Genomic DNA, 15,524 nt, shown 5'->3' on the forward strand with positions numbered 1-15,524 from the left:
TGAAGTGTCGCTGTAGTTGACTTTTTTTTTTAATTGAACAAGCCTTGCATACCTAGTTTATACCACTTGATTGTGGCCTATATTTTTTTTATATACTGTCTGATTCTATTGTTTAGCACTATATTGAGAATTTTCACATCTATGCTCATGAGAGATGTTGGTCTGTGATTTATTTTCTTGCAATGTTTTTGTCTGATTTTTGTGTTAGGGAAATGCTTGCCTCATGGAAAGAGTAAGTATTCCTTCTACTTGTACCTTCTAGAAAACAGTTTTGAAAATTGGTATAGTTTCTTCATTAAATATTTGATAGAATTCACCACTCAACTCATTGAGACTGGTGTTTTCTATTTTGGAAAGTCATTAATTTCCATGATTACACTTCTTTAATAAATATAGGTTTATTGAAATTTTCTATTTCTTCTATGTGAATTTTGACACATTGTATCTTTCAAAACATTGGACTGTTTAATTTATGTCATCAAATTTGTGGCATAAAGTTATTCACAGTATTCATTATCCTTTTAACACCCATGGGCTCAATGGTGATAGCCCATCTCTCAGTTCTGACAGTATAAATTTGCATCCTCGTGTTTTTTATACCTTTAATTTGAAAGGCAGAAAAATGAAGATAAACTTCTTGCATCCACCTCAAATTTCCTTGTGAATTTATTATAAAGTCTCCACAGTTTTTTCTCAAGTCAGTTCTTTATTTCTTTTTATACTTATATTTAAAAACAATCTAGTGGCCTGATCTAAGAAAGAGTCATGTACAAAGAAATCCCCATAAGACTACCAGCAGTCTTTTTCTGCATAAAATTTGCAAGCCAAGAGGGAATGGCATGATATATTTAAAATGTTGCTTTCAAATTCAGGGGAATTTGTGCAAACAGCATTGCCATTTTCCAAAGCTTCTGAGGCTGGAGTGTCTGGTGGCGTCTGTTCAACTGTCACTTGTATGTCATTGACATGTGTCCTTTTTCTTCTTTTTCTTTCATGTTGATTCATTGATTCACACTCTGGTTTCCCACATGTGTTGATTATACATATCTTTTCAAAAGTCTCTTTATTAGTAAAATATGGTTCTCAACCCTGCAAAAACCAAAGCATTTTTTTTATAACACACATTTAAGCTATAATATAATCATAATTCTATTTAACTTAGGGAATATAATTTTAAATGAAAATCAATATAATCCCTTATCTTTAATAGGAAAAAGATAAAATAATATATATTCAGTATGTAAATACTTATGCAAAACTATACTAGGAGACATAGTAAGGAAATCAAATGCTAATATTCCTCTGGCTTGAATTGGGACTAAATCACTGGGTGAGACATAAGATTCCATAAAGAAAACTGCAGCTCCTGGGGTGGTAGCAGAGAGGCCATTGGACTCTCTAGGCCTGGAAGCCCATGAGGAGGGTACAGATATTGAACAATGAAGAAAGAGAGAGCTGTGTAGAGGGAGCTGTCTGCCTAGAGTTAGAACTTGGATTATGGACACAACCAGCTAACAGCAATTACACTGGCATCAGAATAAACAATCTAATCTCTCACCTCTCTCCCTTTCATTGCTTGCTCATGTTCCTCATGGGTTAAGCCAAATTGAATTCCAATGGTCAAGGAGGTCCACTGGTGCAGACCAGCCTCTTGGGGCATAGTTGAGGAAAGACAATGAATGGATAAAAAGGAGCATAGGAAAGACACTCAGCAACTACTTCCCAAACCTTCTTTCCACTGTTATCATCTAGCTGGAGCCAGTAATAATTGCTCTAGGGTAGTGGGTCTAACATTGTTCCCAGGATAGTAGCCTTGTTACATGAGGAAATTCTCAGGAATGTATACTCTCCAATCCTACCACAGAGCTACTTAATCAGATACTCCAGAAATGAGATGTAGAAGTCAGCATTTTAGCAAGCCCTCCACATGATCACAAAACAGGATAAAGTATGAGAACCCACTGCTGTAGGAATATTGGAGTCAATTGCTGAAAGGGGTCCGTGAGAACAACAGTCAAAGAGCCTCCTTCTTAGAGAGTCCTGTGATGTATTGTGTTGAGCCACTGCACACTGCTTTATCTATTGTTTCTGGAGTCTATTCTTATCCTAAATAACAGGAGGGAGGCAAAAGTCCTTTGCTTTATGTATTGGGTTGGCCAAAGCTTTGTTCAGGTTTTTATGACATTTTATGGAAAAACCCAAATGAACTTTTTGGCCAACCAATAGGACTCAGATTCCTAAATACCTAGAACCCCTGGCTTGGCCAATACTGCAAAAGTAACCCCCTAACTCTCGTAAAAGTAATCTCATCTAAACTTGTAGCTACTTGCTAGTAAGAATGTGTTTTAATGATCAAGAAGAGCAAGAGTCCTTATAAATTTTATCAGAGATGATTTAGAGAAGGTTACAGGGAGATTAGGATTATAACCTGTCTTCTACAAACATATTCACTAACCTGCTTGCATCTTTTCGCATATATTTGATCTTTCCTCCCACTCCATGGGCAAAAGATGACTACTTCTTTCTAAGCTTTCCTCTACTATATATTTTGTAATCCTCTGGCCTCCAAGTGACATTCTTGACAACTAGCAGATTTCACTTGTACAAATTTCCTTCTGTCTCTCCTGTTATGTATGACCAGTTAAATGGTCAAACTCTAAATCAAAAGAGAGGGATGTGCACTTTGCCTGCTTTACCTGGAGGCACAGCAGAGTCCCAACACAAAGGGTATGAATGTATGATCTTATTACAAGGAAACAATGATGAATTGAACATAATGATTTGATCCACTCCAGCTAAAATACTGTATTATAAATGGAATGGTTACAAGTTGAACAAACTGACCCAGGAGGGTCATGAGACTCACTCACAAAATCCTAATTGGCTAAATTCAACTGGTTAATTCCTCACCCGTTCCTTATTTGAGCTCTTATACACTTTTAATAGTTGACCAATCTTCATTTTTTTGCCACACCATGCAGTTCCCCAACTAGGGATCAAACCCACACTCCTCCACATTGGGAGTGCAAAGTATTAACCACTGGACCACTGGGGAAGTTCCTAGTTTACCAATCTTAATTCTCGACAATCCCTTTCTCCAGGGATCTTGAACACCACACCTCTCTAGTTTTTCTGCTCTACTTCTGGTTCTCTTTCTCAGTTTCTCTTTCCAGATGCTCATCCTTTTCTCAGATCACAGTGCCCTTCTTTTCTCTACCCATATCATCTCCCTCTGTTTTCTCAGTCACGTGACTTTAATCAGTATTCCAACACCTTCACAATGCTCATCTCCAGCTCCTCCTCTGTGCCCCAGGAAGGTGAGCAACTGTTTACATACCATCTCTAACCTGAATGTCTAATAAGGATCTGACCTCTGACACAAAAAAAGCTAAACTGGTTCTCCACCCAGAAACGTCCTGGGTGTCCTTCTGTCTTGGTTACTAGCACCATCATCCACTCAATGTTTCAGGCCCAAATCTAGGAACCCTTGTGCCCTGTGTTCTCCCTAGTCATTTCCACATCCAATTCAGTCTAAGTCCAGCTCCACTCTCTCTGTTTCCTGAATTGGATAGTTTCTCATCACCTCACTGGCATCATCTCAACCCTTTTTTCTCTTTCTGGTGTACACGTAACTCTAGCTATTAGTCTTCTCTTTCCTTAGACATACTATGTGACTATGGGCATTGGGGGGAGCATAACTTTAGTCTACAGACTATTTGTTCTCCCCTCTTCCTGGAACACCCTCTCAACGGTTTTTATGTGGCCAGCTCCATTACTCCACTTAACTCATAATTCCTCAGAGATCTTCCTTGACCATTCCAATTGAAATAGAATCCTCTCTACTCCACTTAAGATAATCACATTACTCTGCTGTATTTTCCCATTGGAACCTTTTGTTATTTTAAATTATTGTTAATTTAATTGTTTATTGTTTGGATTATTTACCTTTTATGAACTAGAATATGAGCAAATGATGACATGACTTTTCTAAAAACAATATTGCTGTCCCCCTATTATATCAGAGTTTGGCAAACTATAGATGGTAAATAAATAGCTATTGAATGAATGAAATAAAAATTTGTCTTGCTATTTCAAACATCTCCACCCCTGCATGAGCACTGCATGAACTGGCCAGTATTCCAGAACAGGAGAACAGACTACTACCTTCTCTGTCTTCCAAATGTTCTAAGCCATGTTACTATTTTAGGCAATTTTAAGGTTGTACGTGCAATTTATGACAGTGAAATGATATAATTTTCATACATTATCCTATAAACCCCTAGTTTTTCTAAAAAATAACATTTCCTGTTCACAAATTGCAAATTTTCAGAGTGGCAATGCATAGGCTTGAAATTTTAATTAAATGATTAAAAATTTAACAAAACAGTACTTGCCTATGCAAATCTATTCAATGTTAACTGTAATCTCACAGAGTGTGAAGTTGTGGGTTGGCTAAAAGACAAATTTATTTTGGAAGCCGTGTACTGTGGTGATTATCATGTCAATCAAATCAGCAGGGAAGAAAGGCACAGCTTGATTGGTTTATTATCAGAAAAAAATATTTAATATGTGTGGAGGTGCTATGTCCATTAGAGACTGTGTCTGCATGTAAAAATAAGAATAAACAAAGATACCGTTTCTGATAAATTAAGAAAGGACAGTCAAAAAAACAAGAATTCCGAATAATAATAAACCTAGAAAAACATTTTTTTGAACTTTTCCTCTTTTCCCACCTATTTGCACATTAAACATATCATTTGATTATTATTGTCTGGCAAAGGTGGAAACACAGATTTATTAATTACCTGTTTTGTGTCAGATTTTAGAAAAATTACCATTTGAAGTGTCACTATGTATTTATCAGACTGTCACTAAGAGAGGTAGCTTGCAACTTAACCCAGTCCTACTTTCAAACAGCAGCAACAAATGACAATTACAATTACTAGCATGTAATATTGAAAAGCAGAGACATTGCTTTACCAACAAAGGTCTGTCTAGTCCAGGCTATGGTTTTACCAGTGGTCATGTATGGATGTGAGAGTTGGACTGTGAAGAAGGCTGAGCGCCAAAGAATTGATGCTTTTGAACTGTGGTGTTGGAGAAGACTCTTGAGAGTCCCTTGGACTGCAAGGAGATCCACCCAGTCCATTCTGAAGGAGATCAGCCCTGGGATTTCTTTGGAAGGAATGATGCTAAAGCTGAAACTCCAGTACTTTGGCCACCTCATGTGAAGATTTGACTCATTGGAAAAGACTCTGATGCTGGGAGGGATTGAGGGCAGGAGGAGAAGTAGACGACAGAGGATGAGATGGCTGGATGGCATCACTGACTCGATGGACATGAGTTTGAGTGAACTCCGGGAGTTGGTGATGGACAGGGAGGCCTGGCATGCTGCGATACATGGGGTCGCAAAGAGTCGGACACGACTGAGCGACTGAACTGAACTGAACATTATGAACCTGGCACTGTGCTAAACATTTTATAGGCATCATCCAATTGAATCCTCATGATAAATACATGAGATAGTTTGTATTACTTTACTGAGAAATCTATTATTTTTCAGTATTAGGTATCTCACCCAAAGTTACAGAGATCCAGAATCTAAACTCAGGTGCATACTAAAACCAGAGACTGTAGTACCCTGCCTCAAGAATTTGGTGCTCTTTCTACAATATTGCCCTATCAAGGATATAATGAAAAACCATTGTGCATATTTGGCCATCTCCTTTCAGACCTAGTTTCCAATGCTTTCTGAATTCAGATGATCAGTGAATGAAGTGGATTTATCAAATTACAAGAAATGGATCAGATTAGGGATCTGGAGTTGGTTTGAATATTGAGAGCAGAATGAGAGGAAGCTGCTGAGAATTTACTACAACAGATAATTTGACAAAATTGATGAGATATCAGAAATAAGAATGGACCACTGACTGTAAGAGGACCCAAGGGAAGGACATGGAACATGTTTTTAAAAAATCCGAGCTAAAATTAGACGTTTAAAGGCAAAAGTTAAGAGGAAGATGATCCAAAGACACCCTGGGTTGGGACACGCTGTGTTGATGATATTAGCTCACTATGGCCCCCTTTGCTTGGTAAGTAATAAAGCTATTCCTATTTCACCCCTCTTCCCAAATAAATAAATAAACAAAAACCTGAGCATAGAGCATCTAAACCTCACTGTTGAATATGAGGTATTAAATTTACAAAGAACGAAAAGACTTTTCCTCAATTATCCAAAAAATTCAATTATGTTTACTCACAAATTCTAAGCATCCATTTTAAACACATGTTCAGCATCATTTCTCTCAAACCTATGGATATGTCTGGCTGACACTGTGTACATTCCAATATGCACACTTCGTGACACCATTTCCACTCCAATACAAGGGTAGGGTTTGGATAGACAAAGAGAAGAGGAAGAATCATTCATGAAATGATATATGAGCAATGATTCTGAGGTCAAAAGAGCCATGGCAGACAGGAGGAAGGTATTTGAGTAGAACAGCAAGCCATAGTGAAGAGGAGAAAAGATAAACATTGGTGTAATCTCCTTAATAGAGGACATTGCCACTTGGATTTTTTAAAACAGAACTAGTTTGTTGGTATCCAATTAGGAAAAAACAATACATAAAAGGTTTGAATCCCTCTATGGCATCCGGTTCCCCCACTTCATGGGAAATAGATGGGGAAACAGTGTCAGACTTTATTTTTCTGGGCTCCAAAATCACTGCAGATGGTGACTGCAGCCATGAAATTAAAAGACGCTTACTCCTTGGAAGGAAAGTTATGATCAAGCTAGATAGCATGTTCAAAAGCAGAGACATTACTTTGCCAACAAAGGTTCGTCTAGTCAAGGCTATGGTTTTTCCTGTGGTCATGTATGGATGTGAGAGTTGGACTGTGAAGAAGGCTGAGCACCGAAGAGTTGATGCTTTTGAACTGTGGTGTTGGAGAAGACTCTTGAGAGTCCCTTGGACTGCAAGGAGATCCAGCCAGTCCATTCTGAAGGAGATCAGCCCTGGGATTTCTTTGGAAGGAATGATGCTAAAGCTGAAACTCCAGTTCTTTGGCCACCTCATGCGAAGAGTTGATTCATTGGAAAAGACTCTGATGCTGGGAGGGATTGGGGGCAGGAGGAGAAGGGGACGACAGAGGATGAGATGGCTGGATGGCAACACTGACTTGATGGATGTGAGTCTGAGTGAACTCTGGGAGTTAGTGATGGACAGGGAGGCCTGGCGTGCTGCGATTCATGGAATCTCAAAGAATCAGACACGACTGAGCGACTGATCTGATCTGATCAGCATGATGACAAGGTAAAACTCTGAACTGTCAAAAAACATTTCAAAAAAAATAATTTGAAAAATATATATGCATCTATAACTGAATCACTTTGCTGTACACCCAAACCTAACACAACATTGTATATCAACTATGCTACAATATAAAATGATTGTTTTAATTAAAAAAACATTTTTAAAGCTTCTGGAGAATGCCTGCCTAACAGACTAAATGAGACAGAGACAAGCTTTAGAGTGCTCAGTCTTTTGAGGCAGGATCTAAAATTAGACGTTTAAAGGCAAGAGTTAAGAGGAAGATGATGGAAGGATCAGTGGGACTGACTGAAAGACTGACTGTTAAAAGAAGGAGAATTTTAAGTAAAAAGCTATTTTAAGTGTAGGGGTTTCAGGATAAGGGAGAATGATGTGGCCAGTAACTGAGAGGTCCTCTTCTAAGGACAGTCAGTAAACACATACCCACACACAGAGTTTATTTTCCCAGCTGTAGGGGATGATTGCCAGATTCAGAGAAGCAGTTAGTCAACACTGACTCAATATTCTTGTGAAGAAATACAACCTTTTATATATATTTGAAAGTTTTTCCTTAATTCTGGAGCTGTCTTTGATCTTAAGTGCCATGTTCTAGACAGGTGATTTAGTCCTGACTTTTGCAATAAAAGCAATGTACAAGATATCAGTATCATTATTACCACACTTTTAAATATATTTCTAATAAATAATTGACAATTATTGTTTATTCATCATTAAATTAGAAATTCATATTGAAGATAAATGAGCTTCTGAAAGGAAAACTTCTATTTATTACACAAACTAACGATACTTGGAAAATCACAAGAGTTTGTGATTGACTGATTATCTTAATATTCATAAAATGTGCAAACTGTGTTTGAGATCCTCTAGAAGATTACATTAAAAATGGAGCATAGGCAATAACAGCAACATTAATGAAGCAACTAACAAAACTCACTTTCTTGTTGATGACAGCAGTTTTCAAAAAAAGAAAAAAGGAGTTATAATTAAACCTAAAAATAAATAAAAAAATAAAATAAAAAACAGGATCAAATACTTATTTCTTAATAATTACCCTTCTCAAAGTATTGTGTAAATCCTGGACACACAATTATTTGTTAGGAATTTTGCCTAAATTGATATCTAACTCAAAACCTATCGAATATAGTCAAACATTGTAGAACACCCATTTTGTTCTCATTTTCTATGCCTTTAACCTCTGTCTGCTGTTGAAGAGGACAGGAAGACTTAATTTTTTTCTTCTGAACTATCTGCTTATACCAACCACTCTGTCTCCCCATGAACATACAGTTAACATACTCAGGAACAGTTTATTGAGGTATCAAAGCATGGTAGCTTTGGAGTTAAAGTATGAGCTTTGGAGTTAAAGATGTACATGAAAGAACCCTGAACTTACCACTAAATTATTGAATGACTTTGAAAAAGCCATTTAAAACTCACTTCTCTCATTTGCAAAATTGAGCTTATAATAATGTCAGAATGTTAGAGAGTTTGGAGTACAGCCAATGGTATACATATGGGAGCCCAACTCTTAGAAATATTAGTATTTATTATCATTAAGAAAGTATTTTCTGTTGTTCCTACAAATATAAGCTGCATATTTGCTTTCTGTAAACCAAGGAATAGACGACATTTCCTTACTGCATTGTTTCTGGTCTCCAGCAACAGTTCACTTGGCATTCTTGACCTCCTTACTCTAATAGAAGAAAAAATATATGAATTTCAAGAAACAAAGAGGACTTTAATAACTAAATTTGATTCCATACAATGGGAACTCTTTAGGGAGTGACCACTAAATTCCCTAAAGTCTGTAATCTTATTAGAATTTTTCCTTTTATTGAAGGTGGAATAGAGTGGAGGAACTCAAACTGAGACCAGAGAAACTTGGATTAAATTCCATGAGGTTTAACACCATGGTGTTAAACACCATCCGAGAGTAGGTGAAGAATTTTTGACTTAGCTGTAATTTGGCTTGTTGTCAAGTTCCTTTTAGATTCATCAAAAGAGGTAACAATGAGTAAGAAATATAAGACTGTACAAGTAAAAAGCATAAAGGGTAGTGAAAAGCAGTAGTCTCCAATTCTGGTATGTATTAGAATCACCAGGAGGTTGGCGGCCAACGTAATGAAGTAGGAAGACCTTGTGGTCACCTCCTCCATGGGCAAATCAAAATTATATTTACAGAGAAGCTATTGATGAGAAACCAGAAAGGCTAGCAGAAAAGATCTACAACTGAAGATATAAAGACAGAACCACAATGAGATGGTAGGAGGGGTGGAAATGCCTCAAGATGGTCAACCTACAGCCTGGAGAATAATTACAATAGCTGAGGCCTTCTCTAATGAGTGAGGAATCTGAAAACCACATTGGGCTCTCCAGCTGGCAATCTCACACCAGAAAGACAAGCTCCAGAAAGTTTACTTACTTTGAGGAGAGCCAAAGGGCTATGAAAACAGAGACTTCATGCTTAAAGGGTACACACAAAACCTCACATACTCTACCACCCAGACTAGAAGTGATAGTCTAAAAGCAGGCTAGATCAGACCCACTTACTAGTCTTGGAAAGGCTTCCAGAGAGGCAGGCCACTGCAGCTCACCATGGGGATACAGACTCTGGCAGTAGCTATGTTTAAGGCTCATTATATCAACACCATAAGGACATGGTGCTGCCTACTGCATTTGGAATTCTCCCTGTACCTAATTAGTGCAGAGAACTGGCCCCATCCGTAAGCCTGTCAGAACCAGTAGGGAACATCAGTCTAAGCAAATAGCCTGGTGGGGATCTACCAGCAGGTTGGTTGCCTTAAGACCCTATGAGTATAGCTTCCCCAGAATCTAGCCTTACCCACCAGAGAGACTAGGACCTGGACCTACTAGGTACCAGCAGGTCAGTACTAGCCTTGGAAGTCTCAGGAACCTCCATCTGGAGACCCTGGGGCATGGCTTGCTCTACCAGTAGACCAGGACTAACCCTAGAATTAACCTGACCAACCTGTGACAGACTCTAACCACAGGATCCCCCTGAGTGCTGAATTCACCCATCAGTGGGATGACTCTGGGTCTTTTAGGGCCCTATGGTCAGAGACTCTGGGAACTGGCTTTGCTAACTCAGGTAGGGTGAGGTGTGGGGAGGGGTCAGAATTGCTATCGTGTTTTCCTGTGACTGCATTGTTTCCCAACTTGCATGTGCCCTGCAGTGAAAAGCAATAATCAAAGGAGGTCAAGACCATGCAGATACACAAGTGGAGAGAATAGCTGTAGGAAACTATGCTTGTGCGGGCCAGTAACTGAAGACAGGGCCTGATCCAGACCCACAAGCACCCAAGGCGGCCATGGTTGTTAGTGTGCTCTCCTGGGATCCTGGAGTCTCCTTCCAGGTGTGCATGCTGCAGTAGAGGCCTGTGAAGAGCTTCAGGCTGGCAGTATGCAAGTGCACAGCTGCAGGGGTCACAGTCAATCAGTATAGTTGCTCAGTTGTATCTGACTCTCTGCGACCCCATGGGCTGCACCACACCAGGCTTCCCTGTCCATCACCAACTCCCAGAGCTTACTCAAACTCATGTCCAATGACTTGGTGATGCCATCCAAACATATCATCCTCTGTCGTCCCCTTCTCCTGTCCTCAATCTTTCCCAGCATCAGGGTCTTTTCAAATGAGTCAGCTCTTCGCATCAGGTGGCCAAAGTATTGGAGTTTCAGCTTCAACATCAGTCCTTCCAATGAACACACAGAACTGATCTCCTTTAGGATGGACTGGTTGGATCTCCTTGCAGTCCAAGGGACTCTCAAGAGTCTTCTCCAACACCACAGTTCAAAAGGACCAATTTTTCTGCTCTCAGCTTTCTTTATGATCCAACTCTGACATCCATACATGACTACTGGAAAAACCATAGCCTTGACTAGACAGACCTTTGTTGGCAAAGTCATGTCTCTGCTTTTGAATATGCTGTCTAGGTTGGTCATAACTTTCCTTCCAAGGAGTAAGCATCTTTTAAATTTCATGGCTGCGATCACCATCCGCAGTGATTTTGGAGCCCCCAAAAATAAAGTCTGACACTGTTTCCACTGTTTCCCCATCTATTTGCCATGAAGTGATGGGACTGGATGCCATGATCTTCGTTTCCTGAATGTTGAATTTTAAGCTAACTTTTTCACTCTCTTTCACTTTCACCAAGAGGCTCTTTGGTTCTTCTTTGCTTCCTGCCACAAGGGTGGTGCCATCTGCATATCTGAGGTTATTGATATTTCTCCTGTCCATGATGATTCCAGCTAGTCCTTTATCCAGCCCAGCATTTTGTATGATGTACTCTACATTTAAGTTAAATAAGCAGGGTGATAAAATACAGCCTTGATGTACTTTGTTCCCTATTTAGAACCAGTCTGTTATTCTATGTCCAGTTCTAACTGTTTCTTGACCTGCATACATATTTCTCAGGAGGCAGATAGGTGGTCTGGTATTCCCATCTCTTGAAGAATTTTCCACAGTTTGTTGTGACCCACACAGTCAAAGGCCTTGGCATAGTCAATAAAGCAGAAGTAGATGTTTTTCTGGAACTCTCTTGCTTTTTTCTTGATCCAACGGATATTGGCAGTTTGGTATCTGGTTCCTCTCCCTTTTCTAAATCCAACTTGAACATCTGGAAGTTCATGGTTCATATACTGCTGAAATCTGGCATGGATAATTTTGAGCATTACTTTACTAGCGTGTGAGATGAGTGCAATTGTGCGGTAGTTTGAGTGTTCTTTAGCATTGCCTTTCTTTGGGATTGGAATTAAAACTGAGTTTTCCAGTCCTGTGGCCACTGCTGGGTTTTCCAAATTTGCTGGCATATTGAGTGCAGCACTTTCACAGCATCATCTTTTAGAATTTGAAATAGCTAAGCTGGAATTCCATTGCCTCCACTAGCTTTTTTTTGTAATGATGCTTCCTAAGTGATGCAAGGGTCTATGCTGGCTTTTTGTACTGATGCAGCTGCAGAAACATGAGCTAGCTGCCAGTGTGTTTCTTGGCTCCAGTGGCGGTGGAGGAGGGGAACCCTAAGAACTCAGGGGTCTGACATAAGTGAGCACAAATACCTGTGTGGTGAAGACTGTTCTATGCAGGGCTTCAGAGTGTCTATGCCAGCTGATAGTTTCTTCAGTGGCAAAATCTGCTGTATTTTTTTTTTTTTGCAGAGTGGGTCACTATAAACTGTGACCACTCCCACTGTCTGGCTGTCCTGGATAGTCCTTTCTTTTCCTGTTCTTGGCCATCTCTATAGTCTTAGCTTTGCCCATCTGGGTGGGCTGAAACTGAAATGAGACCTTCACATGATGCACAAAATACTGGGGAATCCTATGCATCTTTTCTCAGTGAAGTGAACTCTTTCTACCTGCTAATTTCTTGGCACTGAACAATGCTGGCTACAGGGATGATGATGATGCATAAAACTGAAGCTGTATTCTTTCTCTTCCTGTGCGGTTATTTTCAAGTTTTTGTTGTTGTTTTTCTGGTATGTTGCTAAAGCTTTTTAAGTGGTTTCCAGAGATCTCACGGAGTAGTTTTTGTTCAAAGACAGCTGTCTAAGTATTGATCTTTTAAGGGGTATAATGGCTGGGGTCTGCTAAGTTGTGATTTGGGTAACATCACACCATAAAATGACTTTAAGTTAAAATGACTTTTAAGTTAAAATGAGAATTTGATATTCAGTTCTACATTGGGTATTTATCTTACATGAACTATGTTAGGGGGCTTCCCAGGTGGCTTAGTGGTCAAGAATCCATCTGCCAGTGTAGGAGACATTTAGAGACGCAAATTCAATCCCTGGGTCTGGCATACCCCTGGGGGACAAAATGTAACCCACTTCCATATTCTTGCCTGGAGAATCCTGTGGACAGAGGAGCCTGGCATGCTGCAGTCCATAGAATCACAAAGAGTTGGACACAACAGAGCATGCACAAACTATGTTATTTCACTTTTCATAAAAAATAGGGGAATATTATCTACAAGTTGCTGTGGAGGCTAATGAGATAACATATAGAGTGTCCAGGAAAGTTCATGAACTTGCATTTAGTAATGGTAGCTAATGTTGTTGTTATTATTATTATTTTGAATTAGCCTCCTATTCATGTCATTCTTATCCTAAACTCTTATTTCACACTCTGACTCCACCTGTATATATTTCTGAATTAGACTCCTGGTTGACTTCCTACTTTTAAATGTCATCCATCTTAATTCCTAGGATAATCATTTTCAAACATATTTGATACTAGCCATTCTGCAATAAGGATGGAAATTGTGATGTAACTAACTTTCATGAGCAATTATACTTATAAGTCATGCTTAGCATGCTCATATAATTTCCATCATTCATTACAAGGCTAGAAAAAGCCTACTTCTATATTAGTAGATAAAGATACCTAAATTTAGATACATTAAGCTATATTCACACTACTGTGGACAAAGATGAGATAATAAAAATGCAAAACTTGATTTATGATTATAAGAAAAAACACAAATTCCCTAGGGAAACATAGATGTCTGTTAACTCTTAATCTGACCCTAACTTTGCCGTTACAATCCCCTCTGACACTGATGGCCCTGAGATAAGTCCAGATGTTTCTGTGCTTTTGAAAATGCTGTTCTTCCTGTTAGTATGTCCCTCCAACTCTTTTTTCTGAATATCTATTTGTTCTTTTAAGATCCAGCTTCGAGAGAAACCACCTTGAAGTTTTCCTCAAACCATACAGAACTATTCTTTGTGACTTCTCACGGAAATCTATGTATATATCTCCACAATCTTTTCTAACCCACATTTCTATTCTTGGTTTATGTGTTTTCCTACCTCTATGAGACTCTGTGCTTTCAGGGTCCGAACCTAAGACTTGTTTATCTTTGTGACCTCAGGGACTAAAAAAGTGACCAAACTAAGTATAACAATGTGTAAAAAGGAAATCTACAAATGAATACATGAAAGCTACACAAAAATAAATGAGGCACAAGGTTCTACTAAGATTTACTGACTTATAAAGGAAATTTGGAATCATGTCTTTAGTTACCTGGATTTTCTAATTGAGATAGAGAAATTAAAAAATAATAATTAACAGGTAAACTAATTCAATGAATACAGCCATTATTCTGTTAGAGTTAGTAATATGATTTTAATTCATAGCTTCATTATGTAGTTTACGAAATACTATGATTTAAATTTCTCCAAATATTACAAAGAGACTACTTAAAAAATAATTTCACATATTCTTTAAGAAATCTTTTCATGAGCAGTATTTATCTACAAATGTGTAGCAAAAGTAGAATTTAGATTTAACAAAACCAAAACTAAAAAATCATTCTAAGAAAAACAACTGATGAAAATAATAATATAAACTATATTCATGAATGTATGCAAAATAGGCAAAATTATTAATAGTGATTATTAAGAAGTTCATGGAGATGGGTTTGGAGAAAGAAAAAAATTCAGAATTATGGAGTTCTGGAAAGGAAGCTCTGATAGTAGTCTTGAATCTGACACTGGAAGTCAATTCTCTGTAAATTTTTTACTGAGTTTCTAAAAAGAAACCTTCCAGTGCTTCTTTCGAAAAAAAAAAAAAAAAAAAGTTTTTTCTCTGGGAAAAAAAAAAAAAAGTTTTTTTTTTTTTTTTTTTTTAACATGAAGAATTTGGAAAGACAGAATCTGCCAACTCTGTGCTCACTGGGTCTTCCTCCACCTGATGCATATAATGTACTTGGTTAACAAACAATTTATCCAATTTGGATGGAATAACAAGTGAATTAAGATTTTTTTTTTCAACAAAAGCATCAAATTTTCTAGGCTAGACGATACTGACTAGATCACACAGCAAGAGCAGGAATTTAATCTTTTATAGATGTCAAGGTGAGTTAGGAAAGTAAGTCTTGGTCTTTCACAAAATTGGCTTTATTTTCTTCTAATGTTATTTCTGTGGTAACTGATAGTATATACATGTTAATAAACATACACACGCATAGATATCAATAAACAGTTTTTCAGCTGATTAATATATAGCTTCCTAATAGTGTTCAAGATTTCTAAATATCAAAGTTTAAGCCATACTTTTCATTAATAAAGAGCTCATGTTTTCAGATTCAGTTCAATATGACAGCATGCCTTTATTTCAATGTATTTTGCTAATACTGAATTCTCTCTAGAAATAATGAGACACCTCCACATGCTAGTT

Source organism: Bos indicus, chromosome 2 (assembly GCF_029378745.1).
Source record: "Bos indicus isolate NIAB-ARS_2022 breed Sahiwal x Tharparkar chromosome 2, NIAB-ARS_B.indTharparkar_mat_pri_1.0, whole genome shotgun sequence".
Taxonomy (NCBI): domain Eukaryota; kingdom Metazoa; phylum Chordata; class Mammalia; order Artiodactyla; family Bovidae; genus Bos; species Bos indicus.